The sequence below is a fragment of the Mus caroli genome, chromosome 16, assembly GCF_900094665.2.
Source record: "Mus caroli chromosome 16, CAROLI_EIJ_v1.1, whole genome shotgun sequence".
Taxonomy (NCBI): domain Eukaryota; kingdom Metazoa; phylum Chordata; class Mammalia; order Rodentia; family Muridae; genus Mus; species Mus caroli.
In genome coordinates this window covers 62541536-62557770 of record NC_034585.1, presented here as the reverse complement: position 1 = coordinate 62557770, position 16235 = coordinate 62541536, and the positions used below count along the sequence as shown (strand labels likewise).

Sequence of the window (16235 nt, the reverse complement as noted above, 5' to 3'; positions counted from 1 at the left end):
TTAACTAGTCAAATTTATTTCTTAGAAAATATGTTTAATTTCAACTGACTGCAAATATCACTTAGTAATGGGAGATGACTAAATTTATTTCTAAAAAAAATTCCAGATTTACAAAATTCTGGGTCTAATACTGTTACATTAATGAAGTGTACATAAAGTCTTGATATATTCACTAAATGAATGCTTAGGCACCTTTTTTTTTTCAATTTATGAAAAAAATACCATAAGTAAACTGTTTTCTTATTTTATATACTCAATATTTTTGTTTATTTGTTTATATTTTGAAACCACTACTGTATTCAAAGATTGGCTTTATAAAGCTTGGATAAGTGCTATCAAAAAAGGACAAAAATTATCCAAATTTGCTAAATGAAGTAGCAAAGGCACAAATATAAAACATTAAAGACGGCTTAATAATCAATTCAAACCACTGATGACCACTATGTATGGAAAAGAGCGTACCCTGCTTTCTCAGAGACCCTTCTGTTTCTCATTTGGCATGCATCCAAATTTCTGCTGTGTCAGCATTTGCTCCTGGGAGAAAATGAAGGGGGAAAGGTCCATAAGGTTCCTATTGGCCCAGACAGTAGAAACATCTGCTGGATTCACAAGCAGCTTGCTAGCCCAAGTCTGCAGGGACATTTGATGCTTATTGACGCTGCCATATGAGTCAATATTTCCTGTGCTCTGAGGCTATACAATCTAATTTTAAAAAGGCAAGGTTGTACATTACATGTCAAGAATTCATTCATTAAATAAGCATTATGTGTTTAAAACAACTGTCACATTATGGTTCGTGAGCTTAATAATAGCAAAATTCCAGTTCTACTGAATGGCAGTTTATTATCTAGTTAATGATATTATTCTGATTATTGGCTGATCCTGTGAATTTGTAAATGTGCTTGTGGAGTTTACTCTTAAATATCATTAGTTAACCATCGTTTATTTTGTCAGAAATATATGTACCACTTTTTCCATTAATTAATAAATGTGCTATTTATCTATATCCAAGTTTTGTTTGGGGAAATTCTGTGTTACCTGCAGCAAGATATCTCCTGTAACCCACAGCTAAGCTATGGGAGTGAAAACTGGAATAAATAGACTGTGTTCCTATGACCCCGAAATTTATAAATTTATGGATCCATAAGACAGACACATTTTCTGTAATTGTTGATTTTATGAAACTGTAGGGTATATTTTCATAAAATCTACTACCCTTAGTAGACTTCTTTGATATTAGCTGGCAGATGTTTTCGATAGTGAAATCTGATATTATAGCAACCAAAATAAGATTCACCATTTATTTCCATTTCTGAGCTTTAATTATTTAAATCTATTTATTTATTGTATTTCTGTCTGTATGTTGAGACCCAGGCATGAACTTGGGTGCATATTTGCTTGCCCTTGCATGTACATGTGCAGGCAAGAGGTATATGTAATGTGTCTTCTAACATATTCCATCTTAGTTTTTGAGACAGGATCTTTCACTTGGACCTGGAGTTTGCCTATTTATCTAGATTATCTGGCCAGTGAGACCTTGCCCTTCTCCCTCCTGGTGTTCCTGGGCTGCATCACTAGACACATCTTTTATGTCATGCTGTGGAACTGAACTCAGGAACTCTGACTTACTTGACAAGCATTTTACTCACTGGGCAGCTGCTCCCCAGGCAATAATTGATTTTTAACACACAGAGTTGGTCATTTTCTGTGAGAGTCTTCTGACTAACATGCTTCTGCCAGTGTCTGCACACTAGGGCCCCTTTCAGATCACTCTCAGCATCCCATTTAGTTACTGCAACTGGAAAGTGCATCCTTTTCAATATTTCACTTAATTTTTAAGAAGCACCTAAAAGATATTTGAAAATATACAGGGTGCATTTTTAAAAGTCACAAACAAGAGGGAACTATATAGAGTTTATTTTTGAAAGTTATAAACAGAAAATTAGAAACAGTACAATAGGCCTTTTATTAGATTTTACTTTAAAATGTATTTTTACTGGTTCTTTGAGAATTTCGTACATTTTGATAATTTTTCACCCATTCCAATCCTCCTCTCTCTACTCCTTCTCCCTTATCCACCAGACTATGCAAATTTATTTTAAATTCAAGTCTGAATGATGCTGCCCAGGTGTTCTTAGATTTGTATGGTCCACTTACCAGGACTATACTCGTATAGTGGAGGTCTTGTGCCTGCTGTTTCAAGCACTATGTTTTCCTACGTGCAGATTGCCTGCTATGTCAAGGAGATATTGCTTCCTTGCTGTTACCTGTGACTTCTGGCTTTTCCACTTCTTCTGCCATCTCTTCTGCAATGATGCCTGAACTTTTCAGGGGCATGTAGTACTTACGTTCTATTTAGGGCTGATCCTTCAGCAATCTCCTATTCTCCATACCTTGGACATTTATAGCTGTATTATTTACCATTTGTTGCAAATAAGACCTGTTCTAATTAAGGTGGAGATAGGTATTGTGTATGGATAAAACACCAAGTCATTAGGAGTTCATTTAAAACCATGTGCGTTTTATAGAATAATAGCTGATGTTTTTTCTCTAGGAATTAAAATGTGTCCAAGCATAGGTTTCTGTTCTGGTGCTGAATATGAGTTTCATCCAATCAGAAAGAAGTTGATGACTTCTATGATGTTTCTACCTTAATTGTACAAAAGGACTTGTCTTCTTAGGCCACTGTAAGATCACAGTGTTTACAACTTGTTAAGACTGAAGATTGCTTTTCAACTCTGGACTGCAGTTTCCAAGTACTGTCAGTCTGCTGTTCCAGTGTTTTAGAGTCCAGTATGTCCTATCTTCAGGAACAGGGTCTGCTGGTTTGTTGTTTTGTTTGTTCCTTTGTTTGGAGAAGGGCCTCTCTATGAATCTCTTCCTATCCTGGAAATTGCATGTAGTCATGACTGTCCTTGAACTCACAGAGATAAGCAACTCTACCTGAAGATTAACCACTGCTAGGAGAGTATACTATGTGTTTGGGGCTGGAGATTTGGTACTTTAATACCAAATACCTTTAAAGGAAGTAATCAATTTCTGACAGGATTTTTACTTATTACCGTGTGGAATCTAGTAGGGAGATTATCACCTGGTTAGAGTCGGACTACATTTGAACTTTTCTGTCTGTGTACATCAGTAGAATTTCCTTAAGAGAAGATTTCTATAGATGAAATTTAGTTGAAAATATTGTAATATAGATTTGCTAATGCATTAACATGTAAAACCTACATGTTTTAATTTGATCAACATGTGTTAGGTAAGAGACAGCATGTCCAAGATAACTCTTATAAAAGTCAGTGTTTGACTGGAGACTTGCTTAGAGTTTTAGAGATTTATTCCATGATTGTGATGAGAAGCAGACAGACATGATGTTGCAGCAGTACCAGAGAACTTTACATTCTGATCTTCAGAGAGATCACAGACACAGACAAGCACACACACACACACACACACACACACACACACACACGGGGGCGGGGGGCAGGGGTTGGAAAGGGACAGGAAGGAGAGGGGGAGCAAGAGGAAGAGGGAGAAACTGAAACTGGACTGGCATGGACTTTTGAAGCCAAAAGCCCACTCTCAGAACACACCTCCTCCACTAATACCACACCTCCTTCACTAAGACCCCGCCTACTCCACCAAGACCACACCGACTTCCACCTAGAGCACATTTACTCCTTCCTACAAAACCACACTTACTAATTATCCCCAACAGCTCCACTCCTTGGCCACTAAGCATTTAATAGATAAGCCTACGAGGGGCATTCTCATTCCAACCATCGCAACTCTAGTGAATATGGACAAACAAAAATCTTCTATCTATGGATCAATAATCTATCATGCATCCCCTTATTAACCTAGCAGAAATATTCATATTCACATATAAACAGGCATATCATTTTTTAAAAAGTCCTCTGTTTTTATGCAGATTAGATGTGGAATTCACATTTGTTTTCCAAGCATATTTTGATCTTATCTGACAAAGAAGAAAACCATGACAAATCAGAACAATGTTGTTTGTGAATAAACTTTTTTTTTTTATTAAGTTTAGAAGAGGCAATGTTTCTGCTAGTAAACTATGGAGACGTTTGTGGGGAATTGCAGGCTGGTATTCAGTCGAGCTGAGGTCTGAACCTTGATGGTCATAATTCACCCACATGACACACACGGTAGGCGTTTCCTCATGCTCCTGGAACTCTGGCCCCTGACTAAGGAGCCACCTCCCTCAGCCCCCACAAGGGAAGCATGGTCAGTAGTCATGTAAGCAATGGCCCAAGCTTCTGACCTTCAGGCTAAATTCCTCCCCAGTTACCTAGCAACAGTGAAGACCATAAAAGGGGCTGTTAGGCCCCCACCTCGCTCTCTTACTCTTACTCCTCTGTTCCTTTACCGCTCACTTCTCTCATCCTCTCTTTGTCTTTTCTCCTCCTCCCTTTCTCTTTGTCTTCTCTTCTCTCTTCTCTCCTCTCTCCCTCTCTTTCTCCCTTCTCTCTTTCCCCCTTCCCCCTGCATTTCTATAATAAAGCTCTTAAACCATAGAGAGTCTCTGCTCCATCAAGATCCGCTGTGCACTCTGGTCAGTGTTGGGAACTTTTTCCCCTTATTCTCTTTCTCCTACAACCCTGGGGCTTTAGCACGGTAGCTCCGGGGTCCCCGGTCTGGGGCTGCCCCTTTTCCATCCCCCCTGCGTAGGTCAGGCATGCTCACCAGGGGAGAGTGGAAAAGTGTCCGGCAGCTCTGCCTGAGTCCGCCTGCTCAGAGCACAGGAACTCTGGCCGGACGTTTGGCCCCATTTTCTTCCCTTCTTCCCCAGGGACTCCCCAGAGCCTCCCTTATTTTGTTCCCAACAGATGTTGAAGGTTTTTTGTTGTTGTTGTTGTTGCTTGATTTCTCTCTCTCTCTTTTTCTGATATAAACTTCAGTGTCCATTGTGCTAATAATAAACATCAGGCCAATTCTTGACTTCATACTTACAGCAGTGGCCAGGGAAAACATCAAGCTTATCTACCACTAGGGTCACCTTAAACTTAAGGCTGTGTTAATAAATCATGGATTTCAATAAGCCATGAGCTGTGCTGATTCTCACCCCAATGTAGACTGGTTAGGCACCCAATAGGGCTGGATTACCTCAGCTATTCAACATCAGCCATCAACAGCCCCCGGGAAGCCTCTTACTTCCTGTAGGGTTTATATTTCACTTATTAAATCATACAGCCTGGTTTAATGATCCATTTTCTGGTACAACTGCTAATCAGTCCTGACACTTTACTTTTCAATAAATGATGTCCACAATGACATTTGGGAACTTAATGCAATACCTCAAAACCACCTTGGTTTCTAGTCAGCTTTGATACGATATAGAGCTATGAATTTCTGAGTGCAAGGTAAGGGGCAGCATCAGCTGGGACTGATTTCCTTCGACTCCTACTGTTTGCCAGCCTTCAAATGCAGGCCTTTTGTCTCCCATTTAACTATTACTCTCTAGAATTCAACTTTTAAAATTAGAGTCAGGAGGTTGCCAAATATCTTAAATTTTAGTAAGATCTATTTCATTAATTAACTTATAAACACTTCACTCTGTTATAATTATCTAACCAAACAAAGATGCAATAATCAGCATGAATGCAGGCATTGGTATTCCTTAGCATTTTTTTTTAATCAAATAAAGTATAATTCCTGAAACTGGTTTGTCTGCACGATTCTATACAAATTAACAACCTTCACTTTAATATTTTCCCACATCCGTTTGCACTTGCTCTAGCAGGGTACTGTTCCCCTGGATCTAATATGGCACTACAAAGGGCTTGTACATCAAAGCGTGTAAACATGGACAAGATGGGCAAAATCAGCATTAATGAAATCTTTGTGCATTCAGAAATGATCAAACAGCAGAAAACACATCCCATTAGCCACTATGTTACTACACATTTTTTTCAAAAGGGAGATTGTTCCCCAGGGAATATTCTGTTGATTCGTATGTTCCTGCACATTGATCTCCACTTTAAATAATTAAAGTGATATCATCTCAACACAATGTTTATGTGTTTAGAATTGTGTGCCCATGCTTATAAGACAAATTTATATGCATGTCAAGGAGTGAGAGGTAAAGTATATGTATAATTTCTTAATCAATAATTTTCCATCAATAATTTATGCCAGTTACTACCTTGAGGACTAAAATTCTATACCTAGAAGATATATATGTTATAGTATTCAAAGGATGAATTATTTGTAGAGTTATATGATAAAGAGAAAAAATCAAAAATCTTTTTGCTATTTTCTAATTTTTATCTTTAGGAAAATATTATTCATCTGCATGGCTATTATGTTTAACCACTAGCAGAATGATTCTGAACAAAGAAAACTCTTTTAAATATAAAATTAAAATAACTATTTTTCTTTCTTCCTAATAACTGATACCCCGAAAGTTAAACTTAATCCCTGGAAGCCACATGGCAGGAGAACAGAACTCACTCCACCAAGTTGAACTGGGGCTTCGTACTTTAAGTGTGGTACGTGCACATCCACCAAAATGTATTGCAAATAAATAAAAATGGGCAATAAAATGAAGATTCATCATTGTTAGTAACAACAACAAAACAAACAAACAAAAAAAAAAACCCAACAACCTAAAGTGTCCATGGCATTTAGAGTGGAAATGAGTGTTTGTTTCTCTATCAAATGGGAGGGAATGTGAGTATATGAGAGATACTATGTTTTAGCAAAAGTGCAAGTCAATAAATAGATCTAAGCACTTACCAGAAAGTTAACAACCATATAAATCAAAACAACAACAACAAACAAATGAAGATGTCACCTTTACAAACCTTTAAATAAGTTTTAAACCTGTATAATTCAACAAAGTTCTTGACATTATGTTCAATTTGCACAATGATTCATGGGTGCCATCAAGTGCTTTGATACAAAGTTAATATTAAGCCGAAACAAACAAACAAACAAAACAAAACAAAACAAAACAAACAAAACAAAAAACAAAACAAAAAAACCCTTTCTGGGAATGTAAGTGGGAATTGGGAGTCACATGACTTCTCGTGCTAGCTTCCTATTGCATACCTTTGTGAGTAAAGGTGAGATCCTTATACCAGGAAAAGGTCCCTGTGGTCTGGCTGGGCCCTCCTTCCATGCTCGCCTTGAACCATCCCCAGCTGCCTCTCATTGGGCATCAATCTCAGTGGGTTTTGTTTCCCTTTGTTGTATGTCTTTCCTTTCAGTTCCTTCAACTGCCAGCAGTTTTTTTGGCTCTGATCTAGAGATTTTTACTTATAGCTGTTGGTGGAACAGTACTGGCTCTGCACCATCCTTGCCCTAAGGCTATTTTCAAATTGTTGGCTTTTTCTTGAAAGCAGATAATAGTTGAAATGTTACCGTTTCTCAGCTGGATACTTCTTTTAGTATTTGTCTTTTCAATTTTGCTGCTTCCTCTTCATTGCCAGTTCTGAATGGACAGCTGTCATTTCTAGGTGATCTATTCAAGTCATGTCTATGGGAGGTACACTGTCACCATCAAGCATATATCTGACAAATAAATTCATGTAATTGAAGAACATTTTATTGAAAAATTCCACTCAGATAGTAAATATATGTTCAGAAAACACTGCATTATAACTGTAGTTTAGTGCTTAATATGAATTGAAATTATCCATTAAAATGTGTAATATGTTTTATACATTTTATTATTTTGTTTTCCACAACTTAAAATTTACAGAAATATTATTTAAAAGAAAATATAAAGGCTCCTTCAAACATAAGTAGATATATTGATTGCTTTAATGAAATTATTTATATTTAGTACAGCGAATAATAAAAACAGTATCAATAGAAAGCCAATGTCAATCTTACATCATATTTTTCAGAAATGTGTGAAATATGTGATAATTCTAAAGAAAAATAACTCCTGCATATAGATGCTAAATTAAATCAATAACTAGTACTTAAAATTCAGACTATAATTCATTAAATCTAATAAACCTTGTTTTCTATTTATAATTGAGGAAAACAAAAACAACATCAGATTAAACACCTAGTATATTTGCATTTGTAATTTGCCCCATTATCTTTATCTTATTTTGCTAAGATATATTTTATGTATATGTATATTAGTTGTACGTTATACATTAGTACTTTAATATTTAATTGTTTAATTTGTTTAATATTTAACTGTACTTTAAATTTTATATCTCTTCTAAAAATATAACTAGCAGTGCAGATTTCTATTGTATTTGATATTTAAAAATATATTAAATTTAGGTTTTTTTTTAATACATGAGCCTTCCTAGACATATCAAATATGTAAGCAGCCTTACTATTCCTTTAGAATCTGATTGAGTTTTCTGCCAAAAAATGCAAATTTAAATGATTATTAAAAGAATACTAAATATTTAAACAGTCAAATGATATTAAAATATAGGTTAATGAACTACACTTTATATAAGAACAGAAAACATTTATGTAATAGGTTTTTTAGAGATCTATAAATACTCCCTAAAATTTATATTTAAGAATATAAGGATTTAGTGATAATATTGAATAATAAAACAGAGTAGAAAAAAATTTTATATAGACAGTACAACTTTTCTGTGAATTCTCTAAGAAGGTTATAGTTTATAGGATCACCTAGTCAAGAGTTATTGTTGGATACATTGGAGATGTGTTTTTTTTTTTTTTTTTTTTTTTTTCTTAAGTCCTTCTTGCTGCCTTGTATGAATGACCTAGAAAACTCATCCCGCATTCCGGAAAAGAGAATGACGCGGAGTTTCTACAGGAGAGTAATGATTCTGTGCCTCAGGAGCTGCGGGTGCCACTGTAAATCTGAAAGAGCCTTTTGTCAGGGATCAGAGCCAACAAGGGGTGAGGTCCAAGCTTTGGGTGTGCAGCAGCTTCTGCTCTCTCCATTGGTATCAGAGTGTGATGCTCACAATGGCCACCGTAAACTCCAGGATCTGGTCTACAGGATTGTAACTCCTGAAGCTGCCAGTTTGGCACTGTTTTGCTTCGATATGAGGAAGAGAAAGCCTCTCCAACCTTTCCTGGCCTTGCAAGACCCACTGGCCGCCAGCTTTGTCTCTTCCCGGCTTTGGTCTGGCAGTTGTAATGGAACATGGGTCTCCAATGTGCATCCTGTCTCTATGGAAACTGGCAGGCAGCAAGGTCTGATGGCCATGCTCCACAGTGGCTGGGATGAGGGATGGCACAGAAGGTGGAGACCAGGTGTTATAATCTAAATGGAAAGTTGAATGCAGGAGGGAAAAAATGAAGTAGACTCAAAGAAAAATAAAATTATTTGGTACAGCCAATAGATTTTAGGAATTGTCTAAAATCTAGAATCTAGAAAACAAAACAGAAAAGAGAAAATCAAGATGACAAGTAAAATCTCTGTAAGTATGTGAAAGAAGAGAGGGTTACACCAAAAGGAGAACCAATTTGCACTTAGTTATCAGTCTTAATTTTTCCTCCAATTTCCTGTCTCACATGATAGAGCATCCACTGTGGTTCCCTTGGGGATTGTAAACCTGCCTTCCTGACATTTGTGTTTTGCCGTCTAATAGGCTTTCGTATGCAATGTGCTTCAGTCCACACAACTACTGAGCCACAACTTTCACATTAGAAGATTATTTGTTTCGAATGCCTTTGGTAATTTAGTGGAAGTAATAACACTCTGTGTGTGCACTTAGATGTATTTTTAGACTCTAATTTAGGTGACATGAATGATCTCCAACTTTGTAAGGTGCACATTCTTTATTTAAATACACCCTGAACTAGTTGAGAGAAGAGACAATAGAGGGTAATAGAGGGATGGAAGGAGGGAGAGAGAGAGAGAGAGAGAGAGAGAGAGAGAGAGAGAGAGAGAGAGAGAGGTTGGAAAAGTAAGGGTGAAAAAGAGAGAGAAGGCAGACAGGGAGAGCTGAAAAAACATGAAGCAAAAAGTCAAACAAGAGTAGATCTGCATAGCACATCATTGTAAAATGCACAGCCTACTCCTTTCTGGTTTTTTGCTGGCTTCATAGTTCACAACAATTAGCATATTTTACATGTACTGATCCACTTGGCATTTGTGCTTTTTGCAACCCATAAATAAGAAGCTCAACACAAGGAATGCACTTTGCATTTAATTACGTTTCTGAGAGAAAAGAAAATATTGTTTAAACAAACTGAAAAATTATTTTGTGTCATTTAACTCCAGTGGCAGTACCTTTTCGGAATCAGGTAACTTTACAAATAAATTTCGCAGATATAGGGTCGTGTTACCATACTTTCAAATGAAAGGGTTAAATTACAGGCCATTGTATAACCGGAGGTTTTGACACAAAGCTGCACGTTCCCATATTTTGTTGTCTTCTTTTTGTTTTCCATTATTATTTTTTAAGTCTGGACGTTCCTTGCAAAAAGTCTTCCTTATATTTGGGAAGAGAAATATAATGAGAAATCCTAAATTACTGTTAATTTGTTAATTTGCCCCCAGAATTTGATCTTACATCCTTAAAAACCACCGACTGTTACTTATTCCCTCTCAGCGGGTCCAAAGCCCAGCCTCATTCTGTCTGTCTAGGACTGTCTCAGGTGGCTCTAGCTCTCCTAGAGGAAGCAGTCATGCACAGAGCACTTCTGTGCTCTATGCTTAATCTCTAGCTCAGGAAGAGTTGGAGAAAAACGTTATTTCCACTCGGGCATTGAAGAGAGAGCAAAGCTGGAAATGTGCTGATTGTGGGAGTGCAGACGTGTTTGGGGATGAATGTTAAAGCATGCATCTTCTTTTTCTGCCTACTCTATTCACTCCACTCCTGTATTTTCTTCATATGTCTTTGTTCTCATGGTCTATAACAGCCCAATAACCTAGTTACTGTGTCCATTATTTAAGAACTAGCTACTTTGTGCCCTGTGTAATTATGTGCTACTTATTTTTGTGGTTTGATAGTAAAGGAAAGGGCAAAACCTGGGAGTGTGGGACAGTTTTTTAAATAACTCAGGTCAATAGGAGCGAAGGTTCTGTTTATTTCCCCTTTCGCTTGATGCTTCTTTACAACAGATGGAAACACTAGAGAAATGAAAACAACAACAAAAACACAACAACAGCAGCAAAAAAACTATGGTCTGCTATGTCAAGATATGAAGGAAATGAAACATTTCAGTATTTGAATTATTCGTTTTGAATTCCTCTCTTAGCTAGGCAGTGGTAAATTGTCTTTGTAATCTAGTGAAAGTTTATAACCACAGATGGTAGTTTGACATAAGCTGGACGGTCTTGGAAAATCTAGCACTTCAACCTCATTAGACAAAGAGAAGGGGGCAATTGGAACCTGTTTCAAAATTTTTAATTAGTGTGGTGATGGGTGAAAGGAATCTAAATCCAAGTGGAAAAGCTATACAGTTGTAACCAGAGACATCAATGATGACTTTCAGTGGTGTGTTGTAAATATTTAACAACTTTCTCTGTGGGGAAAATTATCAGCCTGTAGTGTTTGCCAATTTCTATGGTGAAAATATTCCCTCTGTGGTCAGTTTCAAGCCACCAGCTTATGTCACTGAGTACAGGGTAGTGAGGGTTACATCCCATGGAACCTCAGAAGCTGCACTGAGTCAGCTCACACTCGTGATCCTTAAAATGAATTTCAAATACATTTTCACTTGCTAAAAAGATGCGTGAGGGAAGGCATATGTCTTTAAAGTGCTCGATTGTAGACTACACCCTTTTAAAATCATAGTTAAAGAAGCAGAGTTAGAGTCAGTTTAGTTCATAACCAGTCTATAACTAAGGAAAGAGTACTTAAAAGACAAGAGAAAAGTTGAAAATCTTGCTTCTGTCTTCATGGCTGCATGAGAGGGTACATGCTTTAAGGTTTCCATATTCTAGACCCCTAATCTTCAAGGTGGAGATGATTCGAAGATCACCTCTGCAGAATAAATCATGAATACAATGAGCATAACCCATTAAATTTCCTGCATTTTCTATATCTATTGGCAGTGTTGGATAGGTGATGGGAAATAACAAAAAGAAAAAAAAAAGAAATGAAAATGGGGAAGGGGTGAGACAAGAAAAAGGGAAAGAATGTCAAAATCAAAGTGATCCATTCATCCAAGAAAGTTGAAGTACGCCTTTCACATACTTAATGGTTAAGCTGGGCGTGGTGGCGCAGGCCTTTAATCCCAGCACTCGGGAGGCAGAGGCAGGCGGATTTCTGAGTTTGAGGCCAGCCTGGTCTACAAAGTGAGTTCCAGGACAGCCAGAGNTATACANANAAANCCTGTCTCAAAAAAAAAAAAAAAAAAAAGAAAAAGAAATGTTGTATACTCTTTTCCCATTTTCTAGCATATACATTTTGTATGATTTCTTCNCTATTATTTTCTGCCCTATTTTAGAGCTGTAATAGTGTTTGATGTATCTGTTCTCAGTCATTCCTTCAATCTTCTTACATATACTCCTCATAATGTTTCAAAAGAAATAAACCATGCCTCATGGTATTTTGCTAATAGGCCATTTGTGATATATATTAGTGAAGTAGAAGTCTATACATTTCCACCTTGATATGACCATAAACAAGCTTAGCACTTCGGAATTACATCTAGATCTCTCTCCTCTCACCAGCTATCCTTCATATGCCAGCCAATGTGCTAAGAAAATATATTTCGTATAGCAGAATATCTTTAGGAATAATTCCATTGGTTCTTTTTTTAAGACCAGTAGTGTTTGGTTTACCCTAAGTCTCTAGGCTATATAGTCTCTAGTTCTTAGTTTCCCAATCAGTGTCAGGTGTGGGTTTCTTCTCATGGAGGGGGCCTTAGGTCAAATGAGATATTGATTGGTTCCCACAGCAAGTCCTGTTCCACCATTGCCCTAGCATATTATTCAGGTAGGAGAGATTGTAGGTCAAAGGTTTTATGTCTGGGTTGGTGTTCATGTTTATCTTTCAGTAGACTACAGAGTACCCTCTCAAACCAAACAGACTAGAACATAAGGGTAAAGACTACAAGTAGGCACCATCTTGACATCTCCATGTTCAATGAGTTATGTGGGTATAGTCTTCAGCAATACCCTCTCACTCTCTAAGTATTCAGAGAAGAACCTTTTGTCTGAGTAACAGACTAGGTTATTTGGGGATTTCCATGGGACTCCCTTGACCAACAACTCAGTTAATTGCAACCAGGTTCCACTATTCATAATCTTGCCTTGGCTATAAGAAACAGACTGTTGAGAAATCTTTATCACCCAACTACTTGGAGTCTTCATTAGTGTCACCTTCATTGACTGGAGGAGATTTTCACAACACTGCCCAAGAAATGCTTCCCCCAAGTCCACCTCTCTCTCCCCACACTTTCTTCTTCCACTCCATCTACCCTGCAGGCTGTTCCGCCACTCTATATGCATCCACCCCAGTCTGCCCTTTAAATCTATTAAATTTCCCCCTCTTAAGGCTATGCCTGAGTCCCCTTCCTCCAAAAACTTTCCTGTTTACCAAACCTTTCTGAGTCTATCGACTATACCTTGGTTATCATTTACTTAATGGCTAATATCCCTTTATACCTGAATACTTACCATATTTATCTTTTTGGGTCTGGGTTACCTCACTCAGGAGAATTTTTTTTTTTTAAGTTTCATCTACTAGCGATCAAATGTAATGATGTGATGTTTGCTTGTTTGTTTGTTTGTTTGTTTGAAAACATCTGAGTGCAGGACAATGGACTATTCCAGAAAACTTGGTAAGGTTGAGCAGGTTCAGAGACGCCCTGCACCCAGGCACCCACCTGAGATGGTAGGCCGTTTCTTACTCCATACCAGTTTCCTGGCCTGGAACAAGTACTACACTTCCCACATAGAAAATACAATCTAGGGCTGGAGAGATGGCTCAGCGGTTAAGAGCACCGACTGCTCTTCTTAAGGCCCTGAGTTCAAATCCCAGCAACCACATGGTGGCTCACAACCATTGTAATAAGATTTGATACCCTTTTCTGATGCATCTGAAGACAGCTACAGTGTACTTAGATTATAATAATAAATAAATCTTTAAAAAGAAAAGGAAAGGAAAGGAAAGGAAAGGAAAGGAAAGGAAAGGAAAGGAAAGGAAAGAAAAGAAAAGAAAAAAGAAAAGAAAAGAAAAGGAAACAGGACCTATAGTCATGTAGATGAGAACAGAGTTCTCCATGCTAATGAGGTATCTAGAGGCCCTGAGGGTTTAGCCAAAAAGCTTCCCTTCCCATACATTCCTTCCCACAAAAAATAATTTAATCTCTGGTTTACCCTGAGTAGGTGGCATGCACACATTTTCCATGATGATCCATCAATAAACAGTTTAGAACCAAGTCATCATCAACCCAAGGGCTTCCTCCATGACTCAGCTCCTCCAGGACTTCCAGAGAACCCCCGAAGCCTGTGTGCAACTCCCCATGACCTAGTGGCTTTTCTGTCCAGGAGTTTTGGAACCCCCAGCCTCAGACTCCTCATTGCAGGCTATAAGAACTCCCTGGTGGAAAATTTAGGGTCACTTATATATATACTATCATCTCTTCTGCAAATAACAATACTTTGAGTTGTTCCATTTCAACTTTTATCCTGTTGATATTCTTCAGTTGTCTTAGTGCTCTAGTTAAGAATTCAAGTACTGTATTGAATAGATAGGGAGAGATTGGACAACCTTCCCTTTTTCCTGATTTATTGGAAATGCTTTGAGTTTATTTCCATTTAATTTGATGCTGACTATAGGCTGGCTGGAAACTGTCTTTATTATGTTAAGTGTGCTCCTTGTATCCCTAATATCTACAGGATGTTTATCATGAATGCAGTGATGGTCTTTTGTTTCATAGATTCTATTTCCTCTCTGTATTTTTGGAGAGTGTGTCTTATGTTGCCTGTTTTCCTGGCCTCCTTAACTGGTGTGTTCACTTGGAATTCCTGCAAAGGGGCAGGGGTTGGGGGAGAGGATACTTTAGGCTGGGATACTTGGATGAGTTGGGGGAAGACAGTTTGGAACAGAGGGTTTTTGTGATCCCTTATTGAGTTAGAAGAAGGAAACCTCAGCAGGTTTCCAGTTACAGAACTGGGGATGAGACTGGGAGAGACGCTGGTGGTGGGGGTTGGGTGGGGAGAGACAGGATTTCAGGAACAGTAGGATTGCTGTGAGTCTGTTTTAGCCTGCAGGTTACCCTGGGAGGAGCAGCCCTTGAGTTAATGCTGTTGGGTGCCTGATGGAGTTTCAGGGTAGGACACAGCCTCAAAGTTTGGGGAGGAAAGTTAGAAGTTGATGCTCTGTGAGATTCATAGTAGATGTGGCCTGGGTGGACAGAAGATCATAGCTGATATTCTATTGCAGCCCTGGGTATGAGACTGGGGGGGATTGAGTCTGAAGGAATAGAGAGAAAGGAGAAAGTTTGTGAGCAACTTACTTGGTTTTCTGTCAGCCATGGCTGATGACTACCTAATAATTAGTTTAGAGTGAAGGAAGTTAATAGGTACTAATACAACAAAAAATATGAATTCAGTACCAAGAGAGGAGTTAGTAAATTATGAACAGAAGTTGCCTGGAAGAATAGTTTGCTCCAAGTTGGTTGAGTAAATTGAAATCAGTGCTGACTGAACCAGGTTTCCTCTTTCTTTACATCAGTTCTTCCTCAGGTTTGAGGTTACCTTGGTGTTTCATTAGCAAATTTCTCTTCCTCTAACCATTCTACAAATGTGGATGCATGAAAGACAAGGAAGTAGTATGCCTTACATGACATGCATAAAATAAATGAACTCAGGATACATAGCTTACTTCACCTGATGTTAAATTTTCCAATTGAGGAAACTTCTTTGGGAAGATGTTCTGGGACTCAAAGGCAAAGTTGAGTCATGAGGGGTTAAAAAGAGAAAGGTCACAGTGAGTGACTCAGTATTCTATCCTGGTTAGAACAAGAAAAAGAAGAAGAGGAAGAAGTCAATGGCAATTCAGACCTCTGAGAAGTTTGACTGCCTGCCACACAGGCTTTTAAATTGATTTTGGAAACCACACATCCTAAGGGTATTTAGAATTAGTTGATTCACCACATGAGTCTTCTCTCTATTTGTAAAACTAAATTATTCGATTTTCAAGAATTTTATGCTGCAAGAAAGAACTGAAATCATACTACCATAAAGTCAGAAACTGTGAGGGAGATGTTGGAGGGACAGAGTCCTTATGCCCACCCTTGAAGGACTTGATGCAAGTGTATGGATGTATATTAAAACCTAGCATGAAGATAACCCT

At 37.9% G+C, this 16235-nt stretch overlaps 1 protein-coding gene and 1 long non-coding RNA gene across 5 annotated transcripts in view; one reads left to right on the top strand and one right to left on the bottom strand.

Moving 5' to 3' along the window:
- Cadm2 (cell adhesion molecule 2) overlaps positions 1-16235 on the top strand; it is a 932542-nt gene that overhangs the window by 697576 nt on the left and 218731 nt on the right. The gene's annotated exons all lie outside the window — the stretch shown is intronic.
- On the bottom strand, positions 245-9113 carry LOC110311294. The gene is made up of 3 exons (XR_002379952.1): positions 8940-9113; positions 7390-7539; positions 245-534 (listed from the first exon to the last, which is right to left on the bottom strand). It is a non-coding gene; the product is annotated as an uncharacterized LOC110311294 (long non-coding RNA).